A 21,115-nucleotide genomic window follows, 5' to 3' on the forward strand; every position below is an offset into this window, starting at 1 on the left:
GGGTTGTCAATGACACTCCTGTTTTCTCCACCTCTCCCCAGTCTCATGTTATTCCTGACTATTTGGCTGATTTTTCTGATGTATTTAGTGAGAGCGTCTTTGCCTCCTCATAGGAGTTATGACTGTGCAATTGAGTTGATGCCTGGGTGTAAATTTCCCAAGGGTCGGCTTTTCAACTTATCGGTACCCGAACATGATGCTATGCGATCTTATATCAAGGAGTCGTTGGAGAAGGGTCATATTAGACCATCCTCTTCACCTTTAGGTGCTGGGTTTTTTTTTGTGGCCAAGAAAGATGGCCCTTTAAGGCCATGTATTGACTATTGTTCACTTAACAAAATCACTGTTAAATATCAGTACCCGTTACCCCTAATTTCTGATTTATTTTCCAGAGTTAAAAGTGCCTGTTGGTTTACCAAACTTGACCTCGGGGGGGGGTGTATAATCTTATTCGCATCAAGCACGGGGATGAATGGAAGATGGCGTTTAATACCCCGGAGGGGCATTTTGAGTACCTGGTGATGCCTTTTGGTCTCACTAATGCCCCTTCTGTCTTCCAATCTTTTATGAACGATATTTTCCAGGACTTTGTGGATACATTTTTGATCATTTATCTGGATGATATTTTGATCTTTTCCAGTGATGGGGATTCTCATGTGGAACATGTCTGGACTGTGTTCCGGATTTAGAGGGAAAATACTCTGTATGTTAAGGGATCGAAGTGTCTCTTTGGTGTACAGAGGATTTCATTTTTGGGATTCATTTTGTCCCTGTCTGCTATTGAAATGGACCCGGCTAAGGTACAGGCCATTTATGATTGGGTTCAGCCCACTCCTTTGAAGGCTCTCCAGAAGTTTTTGGGTTTTGCTAATTTCTACCATAAATTTATAAGTAATTTTTCTGGTATTGTTAAACCACTGACTGATTTGACCAAAAAGGGCGCTGATGTGGTGAATTGGTCTCCAGAGACAGTCTCGGCTTTTCAGGAGCTTAAACGGAGATTCACCTCTGCTCCAGTTCTACGGCAACCTGATGTCTCACTCCCATTTTAGGTGGAGGTAGATGCTTCTGAGATTGATGCAGGAGCCGTTTTGTCCCAAAGAGATCTGGTGACTTCTAAGATGAATCCCTGTGCCTTCTTTTCTCGAAATTTTTCCCCATCTGAACGTAACTATGACATAGAGAATCGGGAATTGTTGCCCCTGAAATGGGCATTTGAAGAGTGGAGACATTGGTTGGAGGGAGCTAGACATCAAGTTGTGGTCCTCACCAACCACAAGAATTTGATTTATCTTGAATCAGCCAAATGCTTGAATCCTAGACAGGCTAGGTGGGCCTTGTTTTTCACGCGTTTTAATTTTGTGGTCTCTTTTCTTCCGGGCACTAAGAATGTTAAGGCAGACGCCCTTTCTAGGAGTTTTTTTGCAGATTCTCTTGATGTGACCGAGCACCATTCTAAATGAGGGTGTAGTTCTTTCCGCCATCTCACCTGATTTGAGACGTGCCCTAGAGGAATTTCAGGAGGACAAACCTGAACGTTGTCCTATGGGAAAATTGTTTGTCCCTGACAAGTGGAGTAAAAGAGTAATGTCTGAAATTCATTGCTCCGCGTTGGCTGGTCATCCAGGTATTTTTGGTACCAGAGATTTGGTGAGTCGGTCTTTTTGGTGGCCTGCCTTATCTCGTGATGTCAGGAATTTTGTGCAGTCCTGTGGGACTTGTTCTCGGTCCAAGCCCTGTTCTCGTTCTAGTGGTTTGCTGATGCCCCTGCCGGTGCCCAGGTGGCCTTGGACCCATATCTCAATGGATTTTATTTCAGATCTTCCTGTCTCTCAGAGAATGACTGTTATCTGGGTGATCTGTGATAGATTTTCTAAGATGGTCCATCTTGTACCACTCCCAAAGTTGCCATCTTCTTCTGAGTTGGTGCCCTTGTTTTTACAACAGGTGGTTCGTTTGCACGGGATTCCTGAGAACATTGTGTCGGACAGAGGAGTCCAGTTTGTTTCCAGATTTTGGAGAGCTTTTTGTTCCAAACTGGGAATTCAGTTTTCTTTCTCCTCTGCATTTCATCCTCAGACCAATGGGCAGACTGAGAATAACAAACCAGACTTTGGAATCCTATTTGAGATGTTTCATATCTGTTGATCAGGATGACTGGGTCTCATTTTTGCCCTTGGCCGAATTCGCGCTAAACAGTAGGGCCAGTTCTGCCACTTTGATGTCGCCTTTTTTTTTGTAACTTTGGGTTTCATCCTCGATTTTCTTCAGGGCAGGTGGAATCTTCGGACTGCCTAAGTGTGGATTCTATGGTAGAGAGAATGCAGCAGATTTGGGACCAATACCAACAAATCTCATGTGTAAACCATTAAGCACAACTAGAGATCAAATAGAGTTTTCCAAGAAAAATGTATTTTAGTAAAGTAATATTTAACAGCATAAATACTAATGCAGGTCGCAGCTGACAATAACACAATAATACCTAAGTAGCACATTGCAACCATAGGTTAAAATGGGTGAATATATCTCATCAGTGTTTCAGCTTTATAACATAACATAAATTAACAGCATCAAACCTGTTGGATAATGTGCATTACCTAATATAGGTGTTACCTCCAATAAATAAACAGGATAGGGTGCTGATTATAAAGTGCTTCAGTGCCTTGTGCTAATGTGCCTAATAAGCATTTTGCATAGGGTGCACACAATATATGTAATGTGCAAACATGGTGTACAGTAATAAGACTGCATGTTTTGAGGTGCTTAAATAAAGGTGAAGTGCTAAAAGAATCTGTAACACTTACATATAATGTGGAGTAACGCTGCTCAGCCTGCCGCCCCTACGCGCGTTATGCCGCAGCTTCTTCAAGAGGCATTAGCATTTATGCTCTGTTAAATGTTACTTTAATAAAATACATTTTGCTTGGAAAACTCTATTTGATCTCTAGTTGTGCTTAATGGTTTACACATGAGATTTGTTGGTATTGAATCATATTTGAGTTGAACTCTTTATTCATATTTCCTGGTGCATGGGGAATTTTTGAATTTAGATTTGGGAACAAGTAGTGGATAAGTTGTCCCACTCTCAGTAAAAGGCCCAACGGTTTTCCAACCGGCAAAGGACCATTGGTCCCTGGTTTAAAGTGGGTGATATGGTTTTGTTGTCTTCAAAAAATATTCCTATGAAGGTTGCGTCTCCAAAATTCAAGCCAAGATTCATTGGACCTTATAAGATCTTGGAAATCCTTAACCCCGTTTCTTTCCGTTACGTTTAAGATTCATAACGTTTTTCATAAATCTTTGTTGAAGAGGTTTGTGGAGCCAATAGTTCCCATGGCGGCACCTCCTGAACCTGGATTGGTTAAAGGTAATTTGGAGTATGAGATAGAGAAGATATTGGATTCTCTTTTGGCTAGACAGATACTCCAGTACTTGGTCAAGTGGAAGCATTATGGCCAGGAGGATAATTCTTGGGTCTCTGCTTCTGACATTCATGCCGAGAGATTGGTTCGTGCTTTTCACCAGGCCCATCCTGATCAGCCTGGTGGTGTGGATGAGGGTTCGGTGACCCCTCCTCAAGGGGGGGTACTGTTGTGAATTCTCTTTCTGTGCTCCCTCTGGTTACTGAAGGTAGTGGAGCTGGTTAGATTGACAGAGGTGTTGCGAGTTCTCTTTCTGGGCTCCCTCTGGTGGTTACTGGAGGTAGTGGAGCTGGTCAGATTGACAGAGGCTTGCCACCTGATAATGATGATGATGATTGGAGATCTTGTTAGGAGTCAGGTTCCTGCGTCTGCTCTGCAGGAATCCAGACCCTTACATTCTGCGGTCTCTTGCTCTTTATCTACTGCAGAGGAGATTGCCTTGCATCAAATCTCTCCAGGGGCTAAGTCCCTCTGTCCTCCTACTGAGCATGCTCATGAGACGGTTTCCCATTGGAGATCGGGAATCATGTGCTCAGGTCCTGCTCCAGATCTCATTGGTCCATCTCTGAGATCTGGAAGCTTCTGGAAGGTCCCGACTGCTATAAAAAGATGATGATGACGATTGGAGATCTGGGGTTTCTGACTGGAGTATTTAAGACAGCTGACTTCCTTCAATCCCTGCTGGTGATTTTCTTCCTGTGCCTTCTGAGGTCTGATGTCTGCTGCATCTGTTCCTGCATGGATCAGCTAAGTGGTTCATTTGCTAATCTTTTGCATTTGATCTGTTTTTTTCTCTCTCTGCTTTGTGCGGGTCAGTTTGCTCCTGCTGGGGCTGTGCTGGATCACCGCCCATATGTTACTGCTTGTGTCAGTTTGCTCTGTCCCCTGTTATATTGGTCTCTTTTTGCTTTGCTTAGACTGCTGATATAGTGGGGGCGAAGTCGTGTGACTTCAGTGTTTTTTTGTGCATCAGACGTGATGGATTTTTCAGGGCTTTTTGCATGATTGCAGACAGTGTCTTTCCTTTCCTGTCCTGTCTAGTCAGTTTGGACCCCATCATTTGCTAAGTCTTTTTTTCTGCATGCGTTTGTGTTTTCATCTTGTCTCACCGACAATATATGTTTGGGGGTTATCTATTCCTTTGGGGTCTGCACCGGGGTAGTTTAGATTTCACCTTTCTTGCTTTAGGCTGAGTTAGCTCTCTGGCTGTGCCGAGGCGTCTAGGGCATCGTAGGTACGTTCCACGGCTACTGCTAGTTGTGTGGATAGGATCAGGGGTTTGCAATCCGCTTAGTTACCAACCTCCCTGGTTTTCTGGTGGCTTAGCCTGGTCCTGCTATCCTCCTCGGTGACCCATTCATAACAGGAGTCCATATCTGGAGAGAAGATAAGGATGTCATCCAGATAGACCGCCACCGAGGTGGAGAGCATATCTCGAAAGATGTCATTTACAAAGTCTGGGAAGATGGCTGGGGCATTGCAGAGGCCGATGGGCATGACCAGACACTCATAGTGGCCATCCCTGGTGTTAAAACCAGTCTTCCATTTATACCCCTCAAGGATACGTATCAGGTTATAGGCCCCCCTGCAGATCTAGCTTAGAGAAAATCCTCACTCCACGCAACTTATCGAACAGGTCCGATAACAGGGGCAGAGGGTGCTTGTTCTTAACGGTTATGGCGTTAAGACCCCTGTAATTGATACAGTGACGCAGCTCTCCACTCTTCTTCTGAACAAAGAAGAATCCCGCCCCCCGCTGGTGACACCGATTTCCTAATGAACCCTCTTGCCAGATTCTCCCTGATATATTATGACATGGCCTCTGTCTCTGGGAGAGACAGGGGGTAGACTCGACCCCGGGAAGGCTCAGCACCAGGCAAGAGGTCAATAGGACAAACTGTATGCACTCCCTCAGCCATCTATCCTCACAGGACTTACTCCAACCAAGAATGTTCCCCGAGGACCACTCTATATGAGGAGAGTGGCAACTCAACCTGAGAACCCCTAAGAGAACCTGATCGATACCCTCGGGCATAATAAGGAGAGACAATGTCTCGTGGTGGGACCGAGACAGCGAGAGCCTTAGTGGAGCAGTTTGATGGGTAATCTATGAGGGTAGTGTCGAGCCGTTCACCACTCTGATGATAACAGGATGAGGTAGCAAAACCAAGGGGATTGCGTGCCGTTGAGCGAAGACTGAGGACTTAAAATTGCCCTCTGCTGTGGAGTCCACGCAAACCTCTACCACCAGAGTGGAGGGACCGAACTCTAGTTTCCCCTTGAAGGACAGCTTGGAGGAGAAAGTTCCGGTGTCTAGTAGGCCTCCTCCGATTACCAATAGATGTGGGCGCATCCCGACCGCTGTGGGCACCAGTTAGCCAGGTGACCAGGCAATCGACTTTGGAAACAGAATAAGGGAGTGCACACCGAGCGGGACTTGGAGCCCGTGCGAGACACCTCCATGGCTTCAGGAGGCTTGGACCCCCGATCGGAGGGTTCCAGGGGTTTAGACAAGGTTGGATCCAACCTAAACCTCGGTCTGGACTGGGAGCGCTCCAACCCTCGCTCCGTGAAACGGAGGTCTTTGCCGGTGGAGATGGTGATAAGCTTCTCCAGAGTAACGGGAACCTCCCTGGTGGCCAGAGCGTTCTTGACATGTTCTGCCAAGCCTCTCCAGAACACTGGTATAAGCACCTTGTCCAGCCATTCCAGCTCGGAGATCAGTGTCCAGAACCGGACGGCATAATGGCTGACTGTGGAGGATCCCTGTGCCAGTGCCAACAACTGGAGCGAGGTATCGTATGTGACCCGTGGCCCCAGAAAGACCTGTTTCAGGGAGACCAGGAACTGGGAGGCACTCTGTACCATGGGGTCACCACGCTCCCACAGTGGAGTGGCCCACTCCAGACCCCTGCCCGACAGGAGAGAGATAATGAATCCCACCTCAGCCGGCTCAGAGGGGAATCACGTAGCCACCAGTTCAAGCTGAATAGAGCACTGGCTCACGAAACCCCTGCAGGAAGCGCTATCACCCGAGAACTTTTCGGGCAGTGGGAGACGGGACAACATCGGAGCCGGGATGGACGTGGAGGAGTGGGAGACAGCCTCTGCGGCTGCTTGAACAGCGACTGCAGTAACATCTGCAGCTGAGGTTGACCACCCGAGAGCTGCCAACCTACCCTCCAGCTGTTGGATATATCTCTGCAGATGCTGATCGTCAGTCACTGCTAGCCAGACCCTGGTGCTATGATAATGTTAGGGCTGTGGATCGCACTGAATATAAAATAAAGGCAAGTGCGATCGCAACCCGGGGTCCACCTTGCAGAGATGGTATACTGCTGCTATACAACAACGGACAGCATGTAGTAAATGCTCGCTGGACACCGGTGGGGAACCACTGATCCGGTGTGATAGGAAGCGGGCTCTGTTACTGCACAGAGTCTGCAGAACACGATGCCGGAGCCTGTTAAACTTCACAGGCTATGGCTAGAGAAGCGCTAGCGTGAGGTCACAGGGCACTGCTTCCGGGACATGAGAACAGTGCCCCTCTAGAACCACTAGCGCCCAGAACCGCTACTGCGGAGCCAGGGAAAGTTCCCCCTGGAACGCTGTGCCCTGTTAACTAGTGTTGAGCATTCCGATACCGCAAGTATCGGGTATCGGCCGATATTAGCTGTATCGGAATTCCGATACTGACTTCCGATACTTTTTTTAGATCGGATACCGGAATTGGAAGTTCCCATAATTCTATGAGCCCGCTCGCTTTGATTCAGCCAATGGGAATCCTCAGAAGTGTGGGCACATCCTGTTAGGCATGTTAACTATTGGCATGGCTGTGATTGGCTGCTGAAATGACGTCATCATGATGCGTGGTCTGTGCGCATCATGATGCGCGGTCTGTGCCGACTGCTGGGGGTCTGTGCCGACTGTCGGGGGTCTGTACGGGCCTCTCGGGGGCCTGTGCCGGCTGCTGGTGGTCTGTACGGGCCAGCCGGGTGCCTGTGCCGGCTGTCGGTGGTCTGTGCGGGCCTGCCGGGGGTCTTTTGTGTGTGCAGGCATCGTCCGATGGGACTACAAGTCCCATCGGGCGATGCCTGCTACACTGACAGTGATTGACACATTAGCCAATGATGGGACAGTAGTAGTCCCATCATCTGGCTAATGTGTTGAATGTAAAAAAAAACCAAAAAACATACTACATACATACTACATACATGCTACATATATACTACATTCATACAACATACATACATACATACTACATACATGCTACATATATACTACATTCATACATACATACTACATACATGCTATATATACTACATTCATACAGCATACATACATGCTACATATATACTACATTCATACATGCATACTACATACATGCTACATTTATACTACATTCATACAAAATACATACATACTACATACATACTACATATATACTACATTCATGCAACATACATACATACTACATACATGCTGCATTCATACAACATACATACATACATACTACATACATGCTACATATATACTACATTCATACATACATACTACATACATACTACATATATACTACATTCATACAACATACATACATACATACTACATAAATGCTACATATATACTACATCCATACAACATACATACATACTACATATATACTACATTCATACAACATACATACATACATAAGTAAATAGAGAAAGGCACTGCGCTCACAGGACGATTCAAAGATAATAACGTAAAAGTGAAAGTCCTGCCTTTCACACATAAGCCCGATAGTCAAAGCGTGCAGGAGATGAAAATCTGCCACAGCAAGATACACTGATGAATGGTAAAGGACTTGTACAAACTTACCCTAGCTCTGCTGAATGAAGGTGCTGTGCTGATCACAGTGAATGATCCACAGAAATGCTGGAAAACCAGGTGAGAAGCTGGGAGGATGAAGTGAATGAACTAGTTGACTGGGGTGCAAGTAATGAAGAGAGCTGGGCAGAGCCAGGATAGCTCCGGCCGGTAGCGTCCTGGATGCACAGCTGAGGGGGGCCGACACTGTCCTGCACTGACAGCGTATACATGTATGTATGTAGTATATATGTATGTTGTATGAATGTTGTACATATGTAGCATGTATGTAGTATGTATGTTGTATGAATGTAGTATACATGTATGTATGTAGCATATATGTATGTTGTATGAATGTAGTATATATGTAGCATGTATGTAGTATGTATGTATGTTGTATGAATGTAGTATACATGTATGTATGTAGTATATATGCATGTTGTATGAATGTAGTATGTATGTATGTAGTATGTATGTATGTTGTATGAATGCAGTATATATGTAGTATGTAGTATATATGTATGTTGTATGAATGTAGTATATATGTAGTGTGTATGTAGTATGTATGTATGTTGTATGAATGTAGTATACATGTATGTATGTAGTATATATGTATGTTGTATGAATGTAGTATATATGTAGTATGTATGTATGTTGTATGAATGCAGTATACATGTATGTATGTAGTATATATGCATGTTGTATGAATGTAGTATGTATGCATGTAGTATGTATGTATGTTGTATGAATGCAGTATATATGTAGTATGTAGTATATATGTATGTTGTATGAATGTAGTATATATGTAGTGTGTATGTAGTATGTATGTATGTTGTATGAATGTAGTATACATGTATGTATGTAGTATATAAGTATGTTGTATGAATGTAGTATATATGTAGCATGTATGTAGTATGTATGTATGTTGTATGAATGTAGTATACATGTATGTATGTAGTATATATGTATGTTGTATGAATGTAGTATATATGTAGTATGTATGTAGTATGTATGTATGTTTTATGAATGCAGTATATATGTAGTATGTAGTATATATGTATGTTGTATGAATGTAGTATATATGTAGTATATATGTAGCATGAAGGTAGTATGTATATATGTAGTATGTATGTAGTATACATGTAGTATGTAGTATGTATGTATGTTTTTTTTTTTTTTTACATTCAACACATTAGCCGGATGATGGGACTACTACTGTCCCATCATTGGCTAATGTCTCAATCACTGTCAGTGTAGCAGGCATCGCCTGATGGGACTTGTAGTCCCATTGGACGATGCCTGCACACACACAAGACCCCTGGCAGGCCCGCACAGACCACCGGCAGCCGGCACAGGCCCCCGAGAGGCCCATACAGACCACCGACAGCCGGCACAGGCCCCCGGGAGGCCCGTACAGACCACCGGCAGCCGGCACAGGCCCCCGGGAGGCCCATACAGACCACGACAGTCCGCACAGGCCACCGAGAGGCCTGTACAGACCACCGAGAGGCCCGTACAGACCCCGCCCGCACACACAGACACGCACAGTGTCCGCCCACGCACCGCCCACACTCTTCCCCCCTCCCGAACAGGCTGTACAAGGCAAGAAAGGGTTTTTTTTAATTCCGATATTTCTGTCCCATTGACTTGAATGGGACTTCAGTGATCGGAATCGGCGATACCCGATACTTTTTTTTGATCGGCCGATCCATTCCGATCCGATATTTTTCAGTATCGGGTGGTATCGCTCAACACTACTGTTAACCATCACAGGGTATATATGCAAATTAGAATGGAATACATTATTCCTGCATCATAAGTGATCCTCAAAACTTAAAGGGACTAAAAAACAATACCAGTTTGGAACACTCACTGATTACTGATATACAAAAAAACAAAGTGTGTTTCCAAAAAAGAGATGATAAAAAATTCAATATTTTATTATATTAAGAAAATCATCACATAAATACACAAATGGACAAGGAGTACAAAAAGACAGGGATAAATACAAGCAATTGAATATGTAAAACTGGGTCTTACATGGTATATACAGTTTATAGAGGTGGGGAGTGACAGCACTGGTCCCTCTAAACAAAATAAATCAAGTCTGCAACAAATAAGTGCAAAGAAGCAATCAGTAAAGGTCAATTAGACCACTAAAGATCCTTAATAAAGTGCATATGCAGCCTATACATGTCACACCGCATTAATGGCGTGAGGCATCGGGTTCCTGCAACTGCACAGAAGGAATCCAGAGGCTTGCATTCAGCGGTCTCCCATTCTCCACCAGCTGCTCAGGATCCTGCAGAGCAATCCCAGCATTCCAGCAGCTCTGCTCAGATCAGCTCTGCAGGTTTGGCTGTTGCTGCCACCTCTGGACCAGCAATAGCAGCGCAGGCTGCTCAGCAGCAAGACACTCCAGAGGCTAAGTCCTCCCGTTTCTCTACTGGCCATGCTCACGAGACGATCTCCCATTGGAGATCGGGAGTCACATGCCCAGGTCCTTTTCGTGATCTGATTGGTCCATCTCAGGGATCTGGAAGCTTCCAGAAGGTCCCGGCTATAAAAGGTTCGCATGGCCACTCGGCCATGTCCTAGTATAGTATCTAGTTGCTAACTGTGTGAATGATGATGGATGCATGAACCTGTGAATGACTCATTAACCCCTTCCTGACATCAGACGTACTATCCCGTCCATGGGGCCCAGGCCCCTATGCCCATGGACGGGATAGTACGTCTACCGCGATCAGCGGCGCCCACGTGGTGAGCGCCGCTTATCGCGGCCGGGTGTCAGCTGATTATCACAGCTGACACCCGGCACTATGTGTCAGGGGCGGTCACGGACCGCCCCCGACACGTTAACCCCTTGCACACCACGATCAAACATGATCGCGGTGTACTGGGAGTTAAAGGGAAGCATCGGCAGGGAGGGGGCTCCCTCCGTGCTTCCCTGAGCCCCCCACGGCAGCGCAATGTGCAGCGCTGCTGCGGGGGGATCCTATCCTCCAGGCCCCCGAATCCAAGATGGCGACGGGGGCCTTCGGGGACCTGAGGAAGCTGGCTTCCTCAGTGCCTGCAAAGCGCAGGCAAGAGGAAGTCTGCTTCAATGCGTGTGACAGATTGCTGATCTGTCACAGTGATCTGTGATGTGACAGATCAGCGATCTGTCACAGGACAGTGATGTCCCACCTGGGACTATGTAATAAAGTAAAAAAAAAATTAAAAAAAAATGTAAAAGTAAATTAAAAAAAATCGCCAAATAAATTAGTAAAAAAAAAAAAAAATATTCCCCAATAAATTCATTTTTTGAAAATAATAAAAAAAAAAAACAATAAAAGTACACATATTAGGTATCGCCGCATCCGTAATGACCCGCCCTATAAAACTGTCCCATTAGTTAACCCTTATAGCCAACCCCTTAAAAAATAAAAATAAAAAACGAAGCAAAAAATAATGATTTATTATCATACCGCCAAACAAAAAGTGTAATAACGCACGATCAAAAAGACGCATATAAATATCCATGGTACCGCTGAAAACGTCATCTTGTCCCGCAAAAAACGAGCCACCACACAGCATCATCAGTGAAAAAATAAAAAAGTTATAGCTCGCAGAATAAAGCGATGCAAAAATAATTATTTTTTATATAAAATAGTTTTCATTGCATAAAACCGACAAAAACATAAAAAAACGACCTAAATGAGGTATCGCTGTAACCGTACTGACCTGAAGAATAAAACCGCTTTATCGATTTTACCGCACGCGGAACGGTGTAAACGCACCCCCCGAAAAGAAATTCATGAAACGCTGGTTTTTGTTCATTCTGCGTCCCAAAAATAGGAATAAAAAGCGATCAAAAAATGTCACGTGCCCGAAAATGGTACCAATAAAAACGTCAACTCATCCCGCAAAAAATAAGACCTCACATGACTCAGTGGGTCAAAATACGGAAAAATTATAGCTCTCAAAATGTGGTGATGCAAAAACTATTTTACAATAAAAAGCGTCTTTTAGCGTGTGACAGCCGCCAAACATAAAAACCGCCATAAATGTAAGTCAAACCCCCCGTTATCACCCCCTTAGTTAGGGAAAAATAATAAAACTAAAAAAAAAGTATTTATCTCCATTTTCCCGTTAGGGTAAGGCTGTGTGCACACGCTGCGGATTAGGTGCGGATTCATCCTCGCGGATTTTGTAAAATCCGCAGGTGAAACCGCAGGTCAAAAGACCTGCGGTTTTACCTGCAGATTGCTCTGCGGTTTTGTCCTGCGGTTTTTTATCTCCTCATTAGAGGAGATGGCAAACCGCAGGAGAATCCGCAGAAAGAATTGACATGTCAATTCTTTCTGCGGATTGAAAACCGCAAATAATCCGCGTGGAAAATTCCGCACCGTCTGCACTGCGGTTTTTGATTCCCATAGGGAATCATGGTATTGGGGTCCGCAGCAGCCAAAACCACTGTGGAACCGCAGCAAAATCCGCAGCGTGTGCACACAGCCTTAGGGTTAGAGCTAGGGTTAGGGCTAGGGTTAGGGCTAGGGTTAGGGCTAGGGTTAGGGTTAGGGCTAGGGTTAGGGCTAGGGTTAGGGCTCAGATTAGGGTTAGGGGTGTGTTGGGGTTAGGGTTGGAGTTATAATTGGGGGTTTCCACTGTTTGGGCACATCAGGGGCTCTCCAAATGCAACATGGCGTCTGATCTCAATTCCAGCCAATTCTGAGTTGAAAAAGTCAAATGATGCTCCTTCCCTTCCAAGCTCTGCCATGCGCCCAAACAGTGTTTTACCCCCACATGTAGGGTATCAGCCTACTCAGGACAAATTGGAAAACAATTTTTGGGGTCCAATTTCTCCTCTTACCCTTAGGAAAATAAAAAATTGGGGGCAAAAATATCATTTTTGTGGAAAAAAATGATTTTTTTATTTTCACGTCCGAGTGTTATAAACTTCTGTGAAGCACTTGGGGGTTCAAAGTGCTCACCACACATCTATATAAGTTCCGTGGGGGGTCTAGTGTCCAAAATGGGGTCACTTGTGGGGAGTTTCAATAGTTTAGGTACATCAGGGGCTCTCCAAACGCACATGACACCCGCAGACCATTCCATCAAAGTCTGCATTCCAAAACGTCACTACTTCCCTTCCGAGCCCCGACGTGTGCCCATACAGTAGTTTTCTCCCACATATGGGGTATCAGCATACTCAGGACAAATTGGACAACAACTTTTGGGGTCCAATTTCTCCTGGTACCCTTGGGAAAATAAAAAAATGGTGACTAAAAGATCATGTTTGTGGAAAAAATATGAATTTTTTATTTTCACGCCCGGGCGTTATAAACTTCTGTGAAGCACTGGGGGGTTCAAAGTGCTCACCACACATCTAGATAAGTTCCTTGGGGGGTCTAGTTTACAAAATGGTGTCATTTGTGGGGGGTTTCCACTGTTTAGGTACATTAGGGGCTCTCCAAAGGCAACATGACACCCGCAGACCATTCCATCAAAGTCTGCATTCCAAAACGTCACTACTTCCCTTCCGAGCCCCGACGTGTGCCCATACAGTAGTTTTCTCCCACATATGGGGTATCAGCATACTCAGGACAAATTGGACAACAACTTTTGGGGTCCAATTTCTCCTGGTACCCTTGGGAAAATAAAAAAATGGTGACTAAAAGATCATGTTTGTGGAAAAAATACGAATTATTTATTTTCACGCCCGGGCGTTATAAACTTCTGTGAAGCACTGGGGGGGTCAAAGTGCTCACCACACATCTAGATAAGTTCCTTAGGGGGTCTAGTTTCCAAAATGGTGTCATTTGTGGGGGGTTTCCACTGTTTTGGTACATCAGGAGTTTTCCAAACGCGACATGGTGTCCGATCTCAATTCCAGCCAAAAACGTCAAATGGCGCTGCTTCCCTTCCGAGCTCTGCCATGCGCCCAAATAGTGGTTTACCCCCACATGTGGGGTATCAGCATACTCAGAACAAATTGCACAATAACTTTTACGTCCTGTTACCCTTGGAAAAATAAGAATTGAGGGTGAAAAGATCATTTTTGTGGAAAAAATATGATTTTTTAATTGTATGGCTGTATGTTATAAACTTCTGTGAAGCCCATGGGGGTTCAAAGTTCTCACCACACATCTAGATAAGTTCCTTAGGGGGTCTAGTTTCCAAAATGGTGTCATTTGTGGGGGATTTCCACTGTTTTGGTACATCAGGGGTTTTCCAAACGCGACATGGTGTCCGATCTCAATTCCAGCCAAAAACGTCAAATGGCGCTGCTTCCCTTCCGAGCTCTGCCATGCGCCCAAATAGTGGTTTACCCCCACATGTGGGGTATCAGCGTACTCAGGACAAATTGCACAATAACTTTTAGGGTCCTGTTACCCTTGGAAAAATAAGAATTGAGGGTGAAAAGATCATTTTTGTGGAAAAAATATGATTTTTTAATTGTATGGCTGTATGTTATAAACTTCTGTGAAGCCCATGGGGGTTCAAAGTTCTCACCACACATCTAGATAAGTTCCTTAGGGGGTCTAGTTTCCAAAATGGTGTCATTTGTGGGGGGTTTCCACTGTTTTGGTACATCAGGGGTTTTCCAAACGCGACATGGTGTCCGATCTCAATTCCAGCCAAAAACGTCAAATGGCATTGCTTCCCTTCCGAGCTCTGCCATGCGCCCAAATAGTGGTTTACCCCCACATGTGGGGTATCAGCGTACTCAGGACAAATTGCACAATAACTTTTAGGGTCCTGTTACCCTTGGGAAAATAAAAATTGGGGTGAAAAGATCATTTTTGTGGAAAAAATATGATTTTTTAATTGTACCGCTGTACAGTTCCTTGGGGGGTCTAGTTTCCAAAATGGGGTCACTTGTAGGGGGTTTCCACTGTTTAGGTACATCAGGGACTCTCCAAACGTGACATGGCATCCGATCTGAATTCCAGCCAATTTTGCATTGAAAAAGTCAAACGGCGCTCCTTCCATTCTGAGCTCTGCCATGCGCCGAAACAGTCGTTCCCCCCCACAAATCAGGTATCAGCGTACTCAGGACAAATTGCACAATAACTTTTGCAGTCCAATTTCTCCTGTTACCCTTGGTAAAATAAAAAAAATTGAACCTGAAGTATTTTTTTTGTGAAAAAAAGTTAGATGTTCATTTCTTTTTAAATATTCAAAAAAATTCCTGTGACGCACCTAATGGGTTAATAAACTTCTTGAATGTGGTTTTGAGCACCTTAAGGGGTTCAGTTTTTAGAATGGTGTCACTTTTGTGATGTGGTCCTAAAAATAAAATGGTGTTGTAAAAATGAGAAATCGCTGGTCAACTTTTAACCCTTATAACTTCCTAACAAAAAAAAATTTTGGTTCCAAAATTGTGCTGATGTAAAGTAAACATGTGGGAAATGTTACTTATCAAGTTTTTTGTGTGCCGTATCTCTGTGATTTAAGGGCATAAAAATTCAAAGTTGGAAAATTGCGAAATTTTCAAAATTTTTGCCAAATTTCCATTTTTCACAAATAAACGCAAGTTATTTGAATGAAATTTTACCACTAACATGAAGTACAATATGTCACGAGAAAACAATGTCAGAATCACCGGGATCCATGGAAGCGTTCCAGAGTTATGACCTCATAAAGGTACAGTGGTCAGAATTGTAAAAATTGGCCCGGTCATGAACGTGCAAACCACCCTTGGGGGTGAAGGGGTTAAGATCCCCTCCCTCTGATATTACGAGTGTGTATAGGGACTTAGCTATAGAGTCAGCGCCAGCCAGTGGCAAGCTACAAGCCACTACAGCATCCTCCACAGTGCTAGCGTCCGACAGTGCGCCTGCTTCCGGGCATTGTCGACTAGCGGCAGTGTCTGTCGCTGCGCTGCAGTCTGCAGCTCCTCTTGGCGTCCGCAGTAGGACTAGACGGACGCTGACCCTCTGCCTAGGGCCCAGCTCCTGTGACCATATACCGTGCGTGCACTTCTCTGAGACCTGTGACGCTAACAGGCTCAGCCCTTTTTGTGTTTTGCACTTAAGGCACCTCTGTGAGTAAACAGAGATCGCTCAGCGCACCTGGGTGATGTTCAACCCGCGTGCGTTATACTTCCATATTGTACGTCCGCCATTAGCTAGCAGCAGTGTTAACACCTTCTGCACAGTGGACCTCGGGCGGTGAACGCACTTTACGTTATTTTATATTTAGTGCGTTCCGCCGTCCCTAACAAATTGTGACCGCACAATGTGGTTACATGCAGTCCTAGTGGTCGAGATAGGCCACCAAAAGCAGCCAAGAGCAATAAAAGTTACAGAGTACCAAAAGTGCCACCCTTACCCATAGTGCCTCTCCAGAAGAACCCGGTATATACAGCCCCAATGCGCGTTTCACGTTGGCTTCGCATTGGCACCTCAGAGGGTGCAGCAAACACTAGCCTACTGCTCTGAGAGTGTACTGCGTCTGCACTTTCGGTTGCCACTAACCAGCCTGAGCTTGGTGCTGGAAAGCACACTATCTGTACATGGCGCTGTACAGATGGATGATGCAACATATGCGGTACTGTGATGCCTGTGGGGACTGGCGCCCACTGGCGCTAATGGATGAGAGATCTGAATGCACTGCGGTGATAGGCAGTACCAGTACTAAGTGCTGACTCTGACTCTGTGACCCTAACTCATATAAAACTGAGGGAGGGGAGTCATAATGAGTCATTCACCTCATACATCCATCATCACACACACCATTATAACTAAAAGGATTAATCTCAATTATAGCGCATGGTGGGGCGGCCAAGCAAGGCTTTTATAGCCATGACCTTCCGAGACCTTCCTGATGATCCAATCAGAGCAGGATCAGGACCTGAGCATGTGACCTCCGATCTCAATGAGAGATCGTCCCACTGGCATGCTCAGTGGACCGAAAGGAGGACTTAGTCTTTGGAGTAGCTCGCTGCTGACCAGCATGTGTTACTACAGCTGGACCAGAGGTGGCAGCAGCAACCAAACCCACAGTGCTAGTCTGAGCAGGGCACTGGGATCGACAACCCTGCTGAGCAGGCTCCTCTGTGGCTGGAGAGGAATGAGAGCCCGCAAAAGGCAAAGCTCGGGATTCCTCCAGTGCAGTGGCAGGAACCCGACGCCTAACATTCTCCTTGTTTGAGATGAAAGTTTAGCAGGATGGCTGGGTCTTGGTAGATTTGCTGTGGTATGATACTCCTTCCATTTCAATATGATTGCTTGCACAGTGCTCATTGGGATGTTTAAAGTTTTGGAAAACATTTTGTATCCAAATCCGGCTTTAAACTTCACCACAACAGTATCACGGACCTGCCTGTTGTGTTCCTTGGTCTTCATGATGCTCTCTGTGCTTCAAACAGAACCCTGAGACTATCACAGAGCAGGTGCATTTATACAGAGACTTGATTACACACAGGTGGATTATATTTATCATCATTAGTCATTTAGGACAACATTGGATCATTCAGAGATCCACAATGAACTTCTGGAGTGAGTTTGCTGCACTGAAAGTAAAGGGGCCGAATAATATTGCACGCCCCACTTTTCAGTTTTTGAATTTCCACAAAAATTTAAAATAACCAATAAATTTCATCCAACTTCACAATTGTGTCCCAATTGTTGTTGATTTTTCACCAAAAATTTACATTTGGTATCTTTATGTTTGAAGCATGATATGTGGGAAAAGGTTGAAAAATTCAAGGGGCCGAATACTTTCGCAAGGCACTGTATATATTTGTTTGTGTGTGTGTGTTCTGGAATATGATTCATCACAAACATACTCACTTCCTCCTCCCCTCTACATAGACTGTGAAGAAATATGATGTGAAGCATTTAGTGAGCTGTATCCTGAAACAAGCTTGACATTGAAAGTTCAAACTAAAGCTATCTAACAACATGTTTTACAAACTTTACACTTATCATCTGTCCTAATGATTTATGTAAAGATTGTTTTATTTCTATCCTAAATTATACAGTGCATCATTCCCTATTCTTGCAACAATTACAATATACCTTATTTTTTACAGGATAAAATTATTTTGAGAGCGAGTTTACATAATTACAAAATGTCTAAGAAGCATCTTATGAAGTCAGCTGTAACTGAGCATTTCACAGTGACTCAAAATAAAAAACATTTTGTGTGTCAGTGTATAAGTGACCCAGATAAAAACAAAGACTGTGATGCCAAAATCAGTGCATGCTCAGGCAGTGATGAAAATGCTCCTTCAAGAGCTTCCAATCTAAAAAGACATTTACAATGTTGCCACCCAGAAGTTTACAAAGCTGTGATTGAAAAAGAATCCAGAGACCAGCACTTCCCACCAGGCAAAGGAGGAGGAAAGAGCATCTCAAACATCAGTTACAAGATATTTTGTAAGTGACAAAATTACTGTAATAATGACAGCAGATGTGTTTAAAAAACAACTCATCAAGCTTGTTGTGAAGGACAGTGTACCATTCTCATTATTTGCATGACCAGCTTTTACAGCTCTTAATGGAGAAATGGTCCGCAATCTTGGTGTTTCTCTGGAACGAGAAAGTATTAGAAAATTAGTGATTGAAGAAGCCCTTAACCAAAAGACAGATCTTAAAAACAATCTCAAAAGACGCTTTATGCTTCTTAAAATGGATGCCTGCACACGACACAGAGTGAACTATTTTGCCATCAACATTCGATATGTTTGTGACAACAAAAAAATTGTTACTAAGACCCTGGCAAAAAAAGATACTGAAACTCATCACAGCAGCCAGTTTCTCCAGGCCTTAGTGGTAAAGTTCTGCATTATTATGAACTCAAAAAAGAACAGGTTCTTGCTATTGTAACCGATAATGGGTCAAACATGATAAGTACAATTAAACTGATGAATGAGAATAATGAAGGTGAACAGCAGCTAGAAGAACATTTCACATTCAGTATGTTGGAGATGGAAGGCTACAGTCCTGTTCCATAACAGAGGAACAAACACATATTACTACAGGAGAACAGCAAAATGATTCTTTACAATTAGATGATCTTGGTGAAGCTGCTTCACACCTCTTTCCTATTCATCACATGTGCTGTGTTGTGCACATGCTGCAGCTGGCAATAAAAGATAGTCTGCAAGAGGGACATGCTGAAACTCTGATTAGCAAAGTGAGGAAATTGGCTATTAGCTGCCAGGTCCCCTAAAATTGATTCCATCTTGAAGAGACGCGCTGGAAAAGAGGCAATTATGGATGAAGCCACTCGGTGGGACAGCACCTATTTAATGATTTAGCGATTGCTTGAGCTGAAACCCTATGGCTAACCGTCAGTAGCCTTAAAATAATTAAGTCAGATTTGAGGTTATCTATGAAGGAGGATTTGATGGAGGGGATACTATCTCTCAGAACAATTTCATAGACTGCACAGATGTTATTCAGTACGTTTTTGTTGAAAACTGTTTTTTTCCACTTACTGCATAGTGTATAATAAATTGTAAATATGCAAGTTTTTTTGTTCTAAAGCTGTATTCCAATAAATATATTTTATGTTCTATTTAAATGTTCTATTTAAATGGCTTGATTATTGTATCATAATAATGATTAAAAGCCTGATGTTACCATTTTACTACAGTATATTTATCACTTAAACTCAGCGTCGGACTGGAGCACCTTGGGCCCACCAGAGAAAATCATTCTTGGGGCCCACTATGTAGCTACATAGAAAGAAATACAAGACCACCAATTGTGCGGTAAAACGCGCTAATATCAGGGTATAATATAAGGCAGTACAGGTCTTAGTTATGTAGCAAGAGTTGGGGTAGCCTCCCTAATAGAATATAAAGCAGCCCCCTCATAGAATATAATGCAGCCATCTCATAGAATATAATGTAGCCCCCTCATAGGGTATAATGCACCCCCTCTTAGGGTATAATGCTGCCCCCCTCATAGGGTATAATGCACCCCCTACTCATAGGGTATAATGCACCCCCTCATAGGGTATAATGCTTCCCCTACTCATAGGGTATAATGCACCCCCACATAGGGTATAGCGCACCCCCTCATAGGGTATAACGCTGCCCCCTCATAGGGTATAACGCTGCCCCCTCATAGGGTATAATGCACCCCCTACTCATAGGGTATAATGCACCCCCTCATAGGGTATAATGCTTCCCCTACTCATAGGGTATAATGCACCCCCACATAGGGTATAGCGCACCCCCTCATAGAATATAATGCTGCCCCCTCATAGGGTATAACACTAGATAAATAGATAGATAGATAGAAGATAGATAATGGATAAATAGATAGATATAGAGATAGATATATAGAAATAGATAGCTATAAATAGATACAGATAGATAGATATAGATAGAGATAGATAGGTAGATAGATAGATAGGGGATAAATAGATAGATCGATGGATAGATAGATATGAAGATAATAGATATAGATATAGAGATAGATGGATAGATAGATAAAGGATAAATAGATCTATGGATAGATGATAGATAGATGGATAGATAGATATAAAGATAATATACATATAGATAGATATAGATAGCTATAGATAGGTATAGAGATATATAGACTATCTATATCTATCTCTATATCTGTCTCTATATCTATCTATCTCTGTATCTATTCTCTGTATCTATCTATCTCTTTATCTATCTCTCTATCTATCTATATCTATCTAAATCTATCTCTATATCTATCTCTATATGTAAGATAGAGACAGATAGATATAGAAATAGAGATAGATAGATATAGATAGATATACAGATAGAAATAGATAGATTGATATAGAGAGAGATATAGAGAGAGATATAGATAGCTAGAGATAGAAATAGATAGAGATAGATAGATAGATAGATATAGAGATAG

The sequence above is a fragment of the Dendrobates tinctorius genome, unplaced genomic scaffold, assembly GCF_039654945.1.
Source record: "Dendrobates tinctorius isolate UK_male_01 unplaced genomic scaffold, ASM3965494v1 ptg000028l, whole genome shotgun sequence".
NCBI classification, from domain to species: Eukaryota; Metazoa; Chordata; class Amphibia; order Anura; family Dendrobatidae; genus Dendrobates; species Dendrobates tinctorius.